We start from the raw sequence: 13121 nt of genomic DNA on the forward strand, positions 1-13121 counted from the left end.
GTATGACGTATTATGATTACATGAGACACGAAATGGACCATTGCATCTAATATTTGAAAGTACATGTATATGTCAATATAACACACATACCTGCACATAAAGACATACATTATAAACACACACATGCACATACAGATGTACCTTCATATGGCACACACACAAACGCGCGCACACACGCATGAACACACACATATACAACCTCACCTAGTCCATGCAAATCTGCCTACTGACAGAAAATTTGTTTACCATCAATGTTTCATGAATCATGATCACATTCTTTTTTCTTTTCTTCTTTTGATGCATAAATAAAAATCTGTACTTTTATTGCTCTTCCCGATTGTGAAATGATGGGGTGCTGTGAGTTCCATGAGTGTTCACTGTAATCCAGCCAAAATAATTGCTTTTCTGTATACTTTAACATGAGTCAGGTTTTCAGTCCTTGTTGATATTTTGACATTCCTGAAATGCACAGAGTGTTAGTTAGGTCTGTTTTTTTGCTGAGAGAAAAATCTGTGAAAATGAATTCTGATATTTTGGGTGATTATTAGCATGTTTTTTATCAATACTTGATTCAAATACTTACCAGTGTCATAATGGAAATGATAGATATTCCATCAATATTGATAAAAAGGTAATGCACAACAATGCACCCACCTGGCTTCATGCAGGCAACCCGATAACTGTATCTGCCATATTCTTCACCAAAAACAATGGATGATTTTTCGCGAATAAGTTCCAAGGTTCACAATTTTTTTCTATTCTTTCTACATGAATATGATATTTGAATCTTGATTTTATATAGCATTGAATACTTGAAAGAGTGGTCTGTTGAATGAACGGACATACTGTAGAACGTAGATTTTCATCAGTATTTAGGACATCAGTCGTGTATTTAATAGCATTCGTTGTACTCGAGCACCGCTGTAATTGGCATGAGAGCTGAGTACGATCGAGCTCGTCGCTGGTGGCGTTATTAACTTCACACTAGAGCCGCGGTCACAGTAGCAAAACTTCAAACTTTGCTGACATAAACTTTGCGAAGTTTTACCAATGTGATCGCGGCTACATACGACTTGTCCGATTGTTTTACTGTTTTTTACTTCTTTTTTCTGAGAGTCTCTTTTGTGCACTTGTGTATCATTTTATTTGTTGCAATCTGGAAGGATCGATACAGCTTGGAATGTACAATATTATATTTCTGTCAGCAGTACCTGCGTACAAGCAAGAGGTATCATTTCATGTCTTGTCTACAAAGGGTTTCATGCGAAATCACAGTTTGGCAATGTGATGTACAGCTGTAGGGTACATGCAGGTAATATGAGACTATTAAGCTCATTTGCATAAATGGCATGAAGATGCATACAGAGAAACCCATCAAACTTTGTTTTTGGGAATTAGCAACTATTCATCCTTCCTTTTATATAGCATTTGCACCAATCAAATATTTTTGTTGACAGTTAATATGCAAATTATGACATCATCGCAGAAGTCTCATATTACCTGCATGTGCAGGTAATATGAGACTGTGCATGGTAGACATTGTGTCAATGTTAAAATGACAATCTTATGTCTTAAATTCATGACTTTTTTCTATTGGTGTTGTTTGACTATTTAATTTTAATAGATATCATATGAATATTATCTAAAACTGAGACAAATAACACAATTTTAAGCCAAAAATTGAATTTAAGCATGAAACGCCATTTTCCGTGTGTTTGTACACAAATCTCGGAAATTCTCAAATTTGACGCCGACATGAGATTTCATTACGGACATGAGATTATTACGTAAAGGTCGTTTACTTTTATTTTTCACAAAATAGGTATCAAATGTTGCACAAAAGTTCAAAGAAAAAAAGATAATCCCGATGGGCATTTTATTATATTTTATTATTCTTTTTTTTTTTTGCAACTGAGCTAGGCCTGGCCTAGCTCAGTTGCAAAAAGAAAATTGAATAAAAAATAATAAAAACCGCGGAAATATCACACAAAACGTTGAGACCCCAGTCTTTTATGGTTAAAACTATGAAAATTGTGAATTCAAATGTTTGAAGTAATCGTGTACAGTATCTAACACATATAAAATAACACTTAAACTAAAGATTAAAGCACACCAAATTAATTGTGGCATTAATTTGGAAGCACCCTATCTAAAGTACACAAATATTAATTTACATACATGTTCATATAGCTGTGTGTTGTAATTTGTGATACATTTTTTATATACTTTGAACATAAAAAAACTGTCAGAGAAGAAAATGAGGTATTTTGATGTTGGCTTCTATCTAATTAGGCAAGTCACTTGAAATCAGAGATGTCAATAAAACCTGTCCGCCATATTGACGTCTCATATTACCTGCAGCTTGTTGGGTCTTGTTGGTCCCCTTTGAAGCCATATAACACATATTTAGTACAGTACATAGACCAAAACACACTTTCTTTGGTTAAACCAATCAATGAGCTTACGTAAAATGCAAAGAATTGATTTCACACACAATAACTTTACTTACACCAGTGTAATTGGTGAAATGTCAAATCTTATATCAAGGCTAAAAAATACTGTAATTTTTACATATCTTTTCAGTATTTAGTGATATTCTCACCAAACTTTCAGTCAGCGAGCAGGAAAATCATCAAGAACTAAGCACAGTGATGATACAAAACTATAGATGGCGCAATATGCATTTTGGAAGTGGTTCAGGTGGAGTAATAAGGGTTTTTAAGTCACGCGTGCCATATTACCTGCAGTATCATATTACCTGCATGTACCCTATACCTTTATTAATTGTATTCACTACTTATTCTCGCCTTGGGAACGATAGGGCGTAAACTTCATACATTTGGTTCTTATCTGCTTCTCATCTGATTCTCAAATGGTGATTTGTAAATATGTACAAGTCTGAGGAGAAAATAGCCAACATCACAGTATTTTGTTTTATTCTAAGACACTGTGACACAAAGTACGTTACTTTGTGTAGCCATGATTAGTCTTGTGTGGTTGTGACACGCTCTTTCCGTTCAAAGTGCAATGATGTTTGGAACACAATTAACATGTTTAAAGAAATGAGCGTTATCTCTTGAGATGTGTGTGTATATACGATTGTATATTTATTTTAGATTGTAACGGCTTTCATTATTTGTTGCAAGTGGAATGCTAATTGCACATTAATTTCTGTCCTGAGAGATGACGCCGTTATTTATTTCTGTATAATAGTCACTATACAAATAACAGTACGAGTTTGGGTCATGGAAGTGTAGCTAGCGGAGAAATCTAGGCGATTACTCGTAAATGATTGAAAGCAAAAAGAAGATATTTTCGTGGTTACAAGTAATAAAGACGTAGCTGCATAACACGAATTATTTGGTCAATTGTTCTTCTTCAGTGTACAAAACGACTTTGCAGTGGACTGTTGATAATAATATAACCTCATGACAATCAAATTACATTAATTTAAGACAGTGGCGTATCTAGGGAAAACGGCGCCCGGGGCAAGCGCGAAAATTGCGCCCCTAATTTCTGAAAAAGTGTTCAACCCTATACCCATTCCGGTAGGGACTTTATTTGTTTGTTTGTTTGTTTGCTTTTATTTCCGTCTTCATATAAAAATACACACATTACAAGTTACATATACATTAGGGGTCTTTTGAGGGTGATTCAAATGTAATGAATTTTGATAAATTGTGGCGAGCGAGCGCAGCGAGCGAGCCAAAAATTTTTGCATTTCAGCTTACAAAACATGGAATTCTTGTCATTTTTTGCTAATCATATCTTACAATATTTCCGCGTCATCATCACGTTTTGTTATTATCTCTTTCTTTCTTTTTTTTTTTTTTTTGGTAAATTTTGGCGAGCGAGCGCAGCGAGCGAGCCGGAAAATTTTGTATTTCAGTTTACAAAACTTGGAATTCTTGTCATTTTTTGCTTATCAAATCTTACAATTCTAATCAAGCTATCGTGACGACCTTATAGATAACGATTTATACCAACAAACTGAGGACTTGAAAAAATACTCTAAATTAGTACGAGCGAGTGAGCCGAAATTTGTATATTTCCGCGTCATCATTACGTTATGTTCTTATCTGTTTTTATTTGTTTTTTTTCCGCGCCCCCCCCCCCCCCCCTCACGTATGTTCGAAACCGTTCTACGGGCGTTGGCGTCCTCTTTTGATCCAATCGGCGATCGCTTCAGAATGAATTAAATTGCAGCCGCTGCTCCGTGTAACATTTTTCCTGCTAAATATAAAATGACACGTGTGAACACGATAGACATTGTCATTTTGTCCGCGTCATCGTCACGTTTTGTTCTTATCTTTCTCTTCCTTTTTTTTTTGGATAGATTTTGGCGAGCGAGCGTAGCGAGCGAGCTGAAATTTTTTTTTATTTCAGCTTACAAAACATGGAACTCTTGTCATTTTTTGCGTATTAAATCTTACAATTCTAATCAAGATATAGTGACGACCTTATAGATGACAATTTATACCAACAAACTGAAGACTTGAAAAAATACTCTAAATTAGTACGAGCGAGTGAGCCGAAGTTTGTATATTTCCACGTCATCATTAAGTTTTGTTATTATCTTGTTTGATTTGTTGTTGTTTTTTTGCCCCCCCCCGTATGTTCGAAACCGTTGGCGCCTTCTTTTGATCCAATTGGCTATCGCTTCAGAACGAAAGAAATTGCAGCCGCTGCTCCGTGAAACATTTTGCCTGCTAAATATAAAATGACATGAATGAACACAATAGACATTGTCATTTTGTCCACGTTATCATCACGTTTTGTACTTACCTTCTTTTTTTATATAAATTTTGGCGAGCGAACGCAGCGAGCGAGCCGAAAATGTTTGTTTTTCAGCTTACAGAACATGGAATTCTTGTGTAAACACAATAAACATTGTCATTTTGTACGCGTCATCATCATGTTTTGTTTTTATCTTGTTTGATTTGGTTTTCTGCCCCCCCCCCCCCAACCATTCTCCCTCCCTTTCCGGGCGATTTTTTTTTCTTCTTCTTCTTTTCTTTTCTTTTTTCTTTTTTTTTCTTCTTCTTCATTTTTTTCTTCTTTTTTTTCTTCTTCTTCTTCGTTTTTTTTTTCGTTTTTTGCGCCCCCAAGGAGTGGCGCCCGGGGCACGTGCCCCCCTTGCCCCCCCCTAGATACGCCACTGATTTAAGACGGTGTGGAATCAACTCGTGCGGAAACTACCTTAGTTAACGCAACATCCTATGCTGCCATTGAATATACCAGTTTTACTAATCGGGCTGCAAATACAGTTGATAGTAGGCCTATACGTACAGTTTCCTTAGAGGACTTGTAACGCAAGGAACTACTCAATACGACCGTTTCGGTAATGTATTCAAATTCCATGCATGAATTATTCCCAAAAGTTGCCCTTAACAATCACCAAAGATAAGCTTGACGGAGGCTTGCCCTATCTAGCAACAACTAACTGAAATCACGTCTAAGACACGTAGTTGGAGGGAACTGGGAGAGTGGAATGGTGCCGGTACTCGGCTGTCGATAAGAAACATCCATGAATTGTAATACGTGTAGGCCTATACATTACAGAAACAGTCCCGCTCCTGTGAACGTACGTGAAATAAGTTGATGGGTGCTATGACGGGTAAGCCCCAGCCAAGTTTCGTAGTCGTTACAGGGATCAAATTTTGACAGAAAGATACCAGTATGCGTCATAGAGTTAAATAAGAAATTAAACTTGGAGAGCGACACATTATCCCGCATACTGTATGGTATGCACCATAAGCATGTATGTATTCAAGCCATAGAAAGGAATTGAGGAGCACAGAGAAAATTTTTAATGGTTGAATTATGAATACATTGTCCCATTTTATCCCAGCGCAGTCATAATCTCTTATTTTTCTTTTTCTGTGTATGGATGCGTGTTTGTGTTTACCGTTCTAGTAACATTCACCTCCTATGCGAAATCGATTTGTTCTTAGCGCACAGCAATGCAATCCTTTTGTCACCGTTAATCATACAGTCTCCACAACTCAAGAAGAAGAAAAGAGAAGAAAAAAAAAAAAAAGGAGAGGGGGCCCTGAGGAGAACCCAAAGCCCAAACTGTGAAGGACATTTTTCCCAACTCATTGATTTGTTTTTACTGTTGCACATTTAAATGCAAATTCTGTGGCGCAACAGTTAGGACTCATCATGCAGGACCACAAACCGTCATGTTGTTTTTTCGCCACTCGCAAAAGCGAGACCAAAAGAAGGGCTCAAATTATTTGATTTGCATTGAGTTAAACGTGTTTCACTCTCTACTGTGTTGTTGTTGCTGTTGTTTCATTCATAAAGGGTTTAACTGTGTTTTTAACAATGAAACAAACCAACACCATAGTAATGATGAATGATTATCAAAATGACCGTTACGTTACAGAGAATCCAGGCACAATGTATAACTTAACTGTACTTTTGGGGGCTGAAAGTATGTAGTGTCAGTCCGGAGGCCTTTTTTTTTTTTTTTTTTTTTTTTTTGCCTACAGAAGTGTCGGACTCATGCCCCATGGGCCTCATTTGCCTAGTGTCCAGCATATGGGATGTATGACTCGTGGGCTGTATTACTAGTGGACTGTGTGACTCGTGGGTGACGAACTCGTGACGTGCACCCTATGTATTCGCCTACCCCCCCCCCCCCCCACCACCACCACCACCCCACGACTGTGGACATAGCAAAACAATCTGAATGGTAGACAGTTTATTAACATGGAAATGTTTCACTTAAGTTTCACCTTTTTTTTTCTACGAAACATGCAGGATTGACAAATTCTCTTTGGTTTTCCAAGCATGTCGAAAAGGAATGAATTATATCTTACGAATTTAATACATCACTGTATTTAGATGCCATAACTTAAATACTGACAAATTGGAGGATATATTTGTTTAGTTAGCTACCAAAAACATGATTTTGGTGAGTCTTTTATTATCTACATATATATATATATATATATATATATATATATATATGAAAAGATGTGTGGTGATGACATCGTGGATTGTTCATATACTTATGCAAAATAATGTGTTTACAAAATAGTATGTGACACTATAGTTCCACAAGTGTCTTATGTTATCCTATGTCAATGAAACTTCGACTATTTTGTTGTTGTTTTTTCACTCTTCATATCAAAGTCAACTTGAATCTGAAGTAGCATTTCACCTCAGTTATCAAATGACTGTTACGACAATAAAATGCACCTGATGCTGGAATCGGTATACCCGACACACGACTCGATTTACTTCCTAACGGCTGGATTCGAATTCCGCGACACCTGCGTTTTCTTTACCACATTATCAGAGCGATGATATATGACTTCCCGACGACTTCACGATGCTAAAATCACATGTTACTCTGCAGAGGGGGCCCCTGAGAGAGAGAAAGAAAAAAAAAAAACATATGTAAATGAAAATAAAAAGTACTCCGGATTTTCCCCTCTTTAATATGTACAATGTTAAAAGAAAGCTGGCTTCCAACAAAGTCGTGACACGAAGATGAAGGTCGCTCAACGTTGGGAGAAAACCTGAATGTCAAAACCGTGAACCCTGTGCTTCAGTTTTGTACGTGACTCCCTTGCGGATCGTATGTCTTTATTTTGGTTCTTGGTAGATATGCTTACGTTTTAACCAGGAAAAGGGGTTCAGGATAAGGAGCCAGTGCGGTGAGGTCAACAACATGAGAAACTTGAATGCTACGAAGAGAATATTATGAGGACAACAATAACTTCCACAGTAATAACAAGAAGTATACACAAATACTCCGCGCAAGGTGAAACTTGAATCAGCGGTCAACGAACTTACAATTGCATAGACGGGAAAACTTATTGCCCCTCGCACTTCGGATGTCACCGGATATGTGAAAAGAAATAACTGTGAAATCTAACAATCTGCTAGAAATGGAGTTTGTCAGGCTAGCTATTTATAGGCATATTCCGAAACAACAAACGCAACGTTTGCGACGTTCAATTAGACCTAGCGTTTGCCTCGGTATTGTGCCGATAATATGCAGAATTTATTCTGGCTTTGACAAAAGACTTAAAGGGATTGTATAGTTTGTGGTTAAGGTGGAGCCTCGGGATTCCAACTTTTTTTTGTGAGATAATGAGCAACCTTTTATGAAATATGATAGAACACACAATTCTAGGAGGAATTCAAAGTTTATATGATGAAATTGGTTATGAAACGGCTGACATATCCAAAAAACAAACAAACAAACAAACAACGAGATTCTTATTAAAGGTAAGACCCATCTTTTACTAGGACCACTTTGTTTTACTGTTTTGGACATCTCAGCCATTTCAAAACCGAATTTCATCAAATAAACTTTGAATTTCTCTTAGAATTGTTTGCTGTTTAATATTTCATAATTGGCTTCTAATTATCCAGCAAATTGTAAAAATTTTAATCCCCCATCTCAACCAAAACTATACCATATTTTTAAAAAGCTCATGATATATTCTTGTTGTTGTTGTTGTGCCTATGTCTCGACAACATAACATTAAATGTCTTTGCCTCCTAGAACATGGGTATCTTCAATCCTCGCCAAAACAATCTAAACTGGAGCCTGTCCGTGAATGGTTTATTTGAAAACACTACCATGTAAATCCTATTTTTCGCGTTTCGTGTGGTGTGGTGTCTTTTAATACATCGTAATCTGTGTATAACTTGTACATTAAGTTGAGTATACGTATAAGGCATCCATTTGGTAATGCTTGCCTTGGAGATGTGAATATTCACCTGTCTATCTTGCACTTTCTGCTGTGTCACACTGGGGACTCCATCTTGGTACATGTATTGGCTGAGACCGCTGCAATCACGTGACGGGCTGACCCATCATGAAATACCGGAGTAGTATTGGTGAGCTCTCAGCACGAAACGCAAAAGACCTGTGATTCACAAAGGTCTATTTCACCTGTTTGTTTGTTTATTTATTTGTGGCAACATGCAACGAAAATAATGTAGGATTCGGATACGATGTTTGATATGTTGAGGTTTCCTCTAGGCCTATGCCGATGAAGTTTTCAAGCCACTAGTCTATCTCTTGCTACTGCATCAGACTCGGCGTCGAAACTGAACTCGAGAATTCGATGATGACTACATTGTACTTGCCTTGTATGACGGGTCAGCACCATTTGGCAGCTACATTTGGCGAGATATAATCAACACTGTAATTACCATACAAGAGAGAAAGGAAAAACAAATTTAATCATGTGACTGACACTATTTACATTTATGGAGGTATCTCTATTTAATTCTAGACGAAGTAAAGTGAGATTCTTATCCATTTGAGGACTTTGGATGAACAGGCAGGTGGGTAAATATCCTTATACTGTTTTGTTTGTCACTTAAAGTGAAGGTAACGAAGACATATGGGATGACCCTCCGTACTAAAATGAGGTCACAGGTGAGCTTTTAGCAGGCTTTGTTGTTGTTGTTGAGTTTGTTGGCTTGGTCCTTTTTTTCAGTTTTTTTAAGTCGATTTTTATTTGTTTCCTCGAACAACAATGCATATAGAACTACTGCCTCATGCAAGTGTTCTCCTTGCCAAAAGCCGCATGACGAGACCTTGACGGGACAATGTCGTTCCTTCCTTTGAACGGATTACAAAATAATGGCCCTGCCTCCGACACGCCCCCTCGGTCGATACCGCCTCCAGTTTCACTGACCAATAAGAGACGGGCGTTTAGACCGCACCCCCAGCATGCCCCCGTATGCCGCTGTTGTCGTAACGACTGCTGTGCATGTTGTAGCAACGCGAGTTAATTCATTTTCCCAGGTCTGCGAAATGTGAGAGGACCCAACGCACCTGTTAGCAACCCTCGATGGCACGTGGAATGCCCAACTACCTTCCTTCCTTTCCCACCGATACTTATTTCATACAATTACCATTGAACTACAACTTTTACAGCGTATTTGATTTCAACCCATTCGAGCAAGGTATTCACCTCTCTTTCTTTACGGTCACACAATGTGATAAAGTTCTGAAAGGACTATTTGGATGAGAGAGGTGGGGAACGAAGGAGGTAACGTTAGTTATCGAAACTCTCTCCTCTTCATTTTGTCATTTTTATTATGTTTTTTTTTTTTTGTTTTTGTTTTTGTTTTTTGGTGGTTCCGTGGCATTTACACCTGCGACAATCACGCCCATGAAATATGTGCACACCAAGCAAAACATAAAGCCTACCCACAAACAAAACCCTATAACCCCATCCTAATCCTCACATCAAACTAAACCTAAAACCATGTCACAGCGATATACCTCTAAGTCCTTGGAGAAAATGAGACCGGAGCAATTGTCGCAGGAGCAAATGTCGTGTCACCCTTTTCGCTCGGTTGACTGTATCGGTCAACCACGTTTATGTAAAACAGCACTGCCTTCTGCCTGTCATGCCTGTCCTGCTGTACGTGTAGGTAAGGTCACTCACAAACAAGTGCAGTGTGCACGAAGCCCAACATTTCATTGTGAAATGGCACTCATATCCAGAGTTCTCAAGTTCACCGAGACGATGATTTAACCTGACAAAAACAAACAAACAAACAAACAAACAAACAAACAAACAAACAAACAAACATAAACAAAACAAAACACAAACGGCATTATCTTATACATGTATTTTGTCGATTTGGATCATTTATGACAGTTTCTCAGAGAGAGTGCCTGGCAGTAGAAAAATTAGTCGTGTCGTTGCAGAACACGTCCGCAAGTAATTTACAGAAGATGCGGTTGTACATAGTTTTTTCTGTAACGGCTCTGGCCAATATATCTGTAGTGTCTCAATGCTCTTGGCTGAAGGTGGAAACATAACGGTTTCTTTGGCTGTTTGGCAAGAGAATGCCGAAAATATAGATCCTACATGGAGCCCAACGGCGACCCCTGTTAATACTTGAGCGTAATCAATGCAAGTGAAATCCTTGGGACTGGTTCGGTTTGTAAGGAACTCTGGTATTGGGTGGACCTTGTAGATATCTTCCACCGACGCACTAACGACAAAAACACCCGTTTTCGTAAGGCCATGCGCCAAAGTTGCAGCGCAGAGAATGGTTGACTACCAATTTACCAAAGACACGTAATTTTGCAATATAGACCTCATATTTTCACGGGGCCCTGGGACGTATCACAAAAAATCAAACTTGTTTCACCGATCTTCCCGGCTCTGGCGAAGTGACGCAGTAGCCCCCTTTGTCACAACATCTTGAACTCGTTGATAACTCAGACTGGAAAATATCACGTCCTTTGAAGATGTAGTGACGTCCAATCCCTGGAGAGCGTCCAGGTACGAAGCGGCCATGACCTCACGCATTAGGTAAGCCGTTCTAGGACGGACATCAGTCATTATTCCGTATTCTCCGATTCAGCCGTAAGGCGAGGAGGAGGAGGAAAGAGTATCTCCCCAATCGCTGTAGACCTCAACCTGTCCTGTTTTTACTGATCTCGAGGAGAGGGGCTGTTGAATGCCACTTGATGTCCTGCTTGACTACATAATTAACTACGGGTGATGTTCGTTATTTCGAGGGTTTCTTAATCCGAAAATAATATAAGGTTCGTTATTCCGAAGATGATCGTTATTCCGAAAGACACAAATTATTTATACCTGGAAGTTAGTTAATCCGAAGGGTCCGTTAATCCGAACATCGATTCTGTGACGTTATTGCGAAGTTTCGTTATTCTGAAGGTTCGTAAATCCGAAAATGGAATAAGGTTTGTTCCTCCAAGGGTTCGATAATCCGAAAATGAGATAAGGTTCGATCGTCATATACCAAAGGTTCATTAATCCGAAAATAAAAGGAGGTTCGTTAGGCCGAAAATGTGAAGACGGTATACGTGCTAACGAGTCTTCGGAATAACGCCAGCTGTAGCCAAGACCTATAAACGAGCAGAATGTTGATCATTAACCATTAGTTGCGAATATGACATGATAATTAGTATCAGATTTAAAGGTCTTGTTTACCTTTGGGAGCAGTGATTGTAAAAAATGTTCAAGACATCACATTTGATGCATATGTGTAGGTCTGTTGTATCACAAAACATCCTACCACATGAAATTTTCACAACAAAGCCTAAAATATAAGGAGATATCAGTATTTTCTAAATAAACCGTAACTGTAGACGGTTTAGTCTGAAAACATTTTTATCATAACTATTGTTCATAGTTTGTATATTTAAGAATACTTAACATCGATTACACGGATTCAAATTTTTACAGCTGTTGTTTCTATCCCAGACTCACATTTACTCACTATTGTAAAACACTAATGCTGGGTTTTTGTTTCATCTGCAAAAGGTAAGTAATGCCTTTAAGATACAAAGGTTATGGACTTTCGTCATATTTTACGTGATCAAGTTAAATTCTTGGTCAGGATTACGGAGACAAAAAAAAAAAAATGGACGCTGTGATGACCTTTTTATCTCACAACTCTCCCACTGGGTTGCACACAAATCTTTTATTACCAAAGTTCCCTTCTTTACATTCTCAATGAAGAAATTATTATGCTTCGACTCAAGTTACTCTCGGGTGAAATCATTTATAGCAGTCACGATTGTCTTAAAAAGTGATCTGCAGTTGCGGAATTTTTGACCTAAAATTACTTTTCGTAACATTTCAATATAATTACCGAGTATACGCAAACGATGCGGGAGCCGAGAGCAGTTCGAAGTGACACGTGACATGCATGTGATATGGACAGGTAAATCATCACTACTCTGACATCCGGAGTGGCCTACTGTAATAATTTGCTTATGTGCCATTCTAGCTTCAGAACTTTCTCCCTTTTTGTTCGGTTTTGATAAAACTTAAACCTATTTTGTTTCTGATTTTACACCATATTAATCAAGTCGACTTGAAGGTGCAATGGAATACCTGGTAAAGTAAGCACCTGCTAATACCGTGTGGAATAGCATTGTAGTTGTACCCGCCAAAATTTGATTCAAATCACAGACTCGCTTGACAGTGATGAATAACAGTATACCGTGAAATACACTCTCTCGCGCTTGAATGCTTTTTGCAGTCTCTTTTTTGGCGAACAGGGACCTGAACTACATCTCACATTTTCGCAACGACTGAACTTTCATGACTATTTGAAGACAACCGCATCAAAATATATCCTCGAAATGC

The sequence above is a fragment of the Diadema antillarum genome, unplaced genomic scaffold, assembly GCF_040938485.1.
Source record: "Diadema antillarum isolate AM-2024a unplaced genomic scaffold, OU_Dant_1.0 scf00000100, whole genome shotgun sequence".
Lineage (NCBI taxonomy): Eukaryota > Metazoa > Echinodermata > Echinoidea > Diadematoida > Diadematidae > Diadema > Diadema antillarum.